Raw genomic sequence first — 3511 nt, 5'->3', positions numbered from 1 at the left:
TCCCATGGCATACCGACATATCTCTGGTTGTGCTGGTCCATTTAGTTTTCTTGGTGGTTTGCCATTGCCTTCCCCAGGGATGGTGCTTGGTCTGACCTCTCTGCCATGACCGACCCGTCTTGGGTGGCCCTTCACGGTTTCGCTCGTGGCATCATTGAGGTGCTCAAGCTCCAGCGCCATGACAAGGCAGCGATCCTTTGCCAATTGCATTTTCTGAAATATAGCCTACAGCACATGGGATTGATGATTTAGTGTTTCCCACCCAAGAATGAACCAAAGAGGAAAAGAAGGCCTGAAGGAGAGTAACTATGCTGAATATCCTCCAGCTTGTCTTGTGCGAGATCACTGGGCCCTGACATTGGTTCCGATTGGATTTGTGGTGGGATGTTACTTTAACAGGAGAAATGATGACCTTCTTCAGAAACAAAAGCAAATTATATCACAGGGAATTGAAACCTGGAGAAGTCGTCACATGGAGATAATGTTTCAAATGAGATGATCGTGTCATTGAGTGAAACAAAAATTGTTAGTCCCAGGCCATCTATTCAATTCATGACTTTAGCAGGAGCTTAAGAAGTTACTTTTAAGAAGAAACACATAACATTTTTTTCCCAATTATGAATGGATGTCATTGCATTTATTTTTCTTTAGAGTAAAATTCTAAAGTTTGCATTTCTGGAATTTCTTCTCTGGGGACATACACATGAGATCTTTTTTCCACCTTTAAATAAAAAGAAAATGACAACCAGCCTTAAAAAAAAAGGGGAAAAAAATGAACCAGAACTAATGTCAGATAGATATATACCCAATTTGAGTGTTTGTTTTCCTGTGTCTTTTTCTGACTCTAGAATCATTTCACAAACTAAGACAGGATAGAGCTTACCACTTAAAAGGATGAAACTCTATATCTCCTATCCTCAGAATATTCGCTTTTCCTCAATGGGAAATACACTCCAACACTCGATACACTCGAAGGCAACCAATACACTCGATGGCAACCATCAACTGATATTTTTTAACTGTCTTTCCGGTGTCATCAGTTTCCATGGCGCTCCAGCTGAGGTCACCATCTGTCATTGTTAAATGCTGTGATTTGCTGTAGTGAAGGGCCAACTGCTTAGGTAGCCCTTCACTCAAGAAGATGAATGAGTGTAAACCAATGTATTTGTTCATTCAGCATATTCAGAAAAACATTGGTACAGCCATGCTTTCAGAACTGACTGGCAGGCAGTGCCCCCACAAACCAGTACAGAAATGAACTATGAATGAATGATCTTGATTTTAACTATGAGACGAGATGAGATGTTATGATGTTTATTGATTGTTATAATGTTATTCTTTTAACTTGATTTTAACTGTTTTTATCATGTTTAAGTATTGGATTTGCTTTGTTAACCGCTCTGAGTCGCCCTGAGGGCTGAGAAGAGTGGTATGCAAATATAGTAAATAAATAAATAATAAGTAAATGTGACTTTCTTTCTATCCCGCCCTATCTTCCTCAGGGGACTCAGGGCAGATTGCAACATATAGACAGGTAAACATTCAATGCCATATAAAGATGCAAAACAACATAAACAAAAAGATAAAAACCCAATTTACATTCACACAAGCAATTACAGCTCAGGATGGACCCATTTTTATTTACTGTGTCTAGATCAACAACACATGTGACATTTCTTCACCAGAAAATGGTTTGATCTTATTCTGTGGAAATATTATCATTTGAAGTAATGTTTAAATCCTGGAATCATGATGTCAGGATCCAAATCTCAATGGATTCGGCCCAGAGGTGGATGAACAGAAGTTTCCCCATAGGAAGTAGCTTCTTGGTTATTTCACCCCACAACAGCCCACGGCTCTCACACCCAGATTGGTTCCGGGGTGTAAGGAACATTCTAGATTTGCAAGTCCAGGATACCGAAATCAAAGGAACGTAGTAGGTGGACAAGTGCCTTTCTAGTCAAGTAAGACAGCTCTGGATTCATATCAGTGTATCTTGTCCAAATATTGACATTGGACTTCTTCCTTTTGAAAGTTAGGCATGAGTGAAGTGATTTAATTTTGTTTCAGTTGTGTCACTATTGAAACAAAATATTAGACTTTGGTGATCAGATTGCTTCAAATACATTTCACCATCTTTTTACCATAAAGGGGTGACATGCACGTCATCTGACACCCAAGACAGGTAATCTGATTATTAATAATCAATTCTGCTTGGGGCCAGGGGCACCATGACACCAAACTGACATCAGGAGTGACAACATTTCTATTTTCATGTTTGCCCTTTTCACATTTGTGTTGGTTGTACGTGTACTAAGGGAACAAAACTGCTGTATTTTGCAGTTTTGAGAGTCTGGGTCCATCTGGGAATGTCTCTTTTAAAATAACTTGAGCAATTTAAGGGGTGTTTTGAGCTGGATTCAGCAGCTGCCAAATGGGTATAAGGGGACTCATGTAACCCCCATGACACATTTTTCTCACACCATTGTGATCAGCCAGGCATGAAATTTGTTGATAGTTGAATAAACAGATTATTCTTGTGGGCTGTTGTAGGTTATTTCAGGCAATATGGCCATGTTCTAGAGGCATTCTCTCCTGATGTTTCACCTGCATCTTTGGCAAACATCCTCAGAGGTAGTGAGGATGCTTGCCATAGATGCAGGTGAAACGTCAGGAGAGAATGCCTCTAGAACATGGCCATATAGCCCGAAAAAACCTATAACAACCCAGTGATTCCGGCCATGAAAGCCTTCAACCAAACATATTATTCTTGTTATTGCTTTTCCACTGTGATGCATCAGCTCATTATAAAATAAACAAAGTCATACAAATAAAAGTGATTTTTTTCCTGTGTGTTGCCCATCTAATCAATTCAGCTTTGGAATTTAATTATTAAATGGTGCAAGAAATACAAGGGTTGGTCACGAAGTCTATCCCATGAGGGATTCTGTTCAAAGATGAAGTTAGAATAGATTAGTATAGCCAAGATGTAGAATTATAACACTTTTATAACACTTTAACTACCATGGATAAATGATATAGAATCCTGGGATTTGTAGTTTGCTGTGGTACTAGAGCTCTACATAGCTGACAAAACTACAAATCGCAAGATTCTATAGCATTGAGACATGGCTGTTAATCATTTCAAGATGCTATAATTCTGCAGCTTGGCTACGAAGTGCCTTCTCTTCAACATAGGCAATCTGAAACACTGGGTTGTTGTAGGTTTTTCGGGCTGTATGGCCGTGTTCTAGAAGCATTCTAGAAGCATTCAGAGGTTGTGAGGTCATAGACAGACCTCACAACATCCGAGGATGCCTGCCATAGATGCAGCAAAATGTCAGGAGAATATGCTTCCAGAACATGGCCATACAGGCTGAAAAACCTACAACAACCCAGTGATTCCAGCCATGAAAGCCTTCGACAGTACGTCAAACTAAAACAGTTAACAGCAGTGCACTTTCTGTTTTTGTTATACTTAGAATTGTATTTGATTCAAACATATGTCTTA

General features: G+C 39.4%; 1 pseudogene; it reads left to right on the top strand.

Moving 5' to 3' along the window:
• Positions 1 to 308: 308 nt before the first annotated feature.
• Positions 309 to 603, top strand: LOC132761955 (NADH dehydrogenase [ubiquinone] 1 beta subcomplex subunit 1 pseudogene; annotated as a pseudogene).
• The last annotated feature ends 2908 nt before the right edge of the window (positions 604 to 3511 follow it).

Source organism: Anolis sagrei, chromosome 1, assembly GCF_037176765.1.
Source record: "Anolis sagrei isolate rAnoSag1 chromosome 1, rAnoSag1.mat, whole genome shotgun sequence".
NCBI classification, from domain to species: domain Eukaryota; kingdom Metazoa; phylum Chordata; class Lepidosauria; order Squamata; family Dactyloidae; genus Anolis; species Anolis sagrei.
The sequence above is the reverse complement of the archived record's forward strand: the minus strand, read 5'-3'. Positions and strand labels throughout refer to the sequence as shown.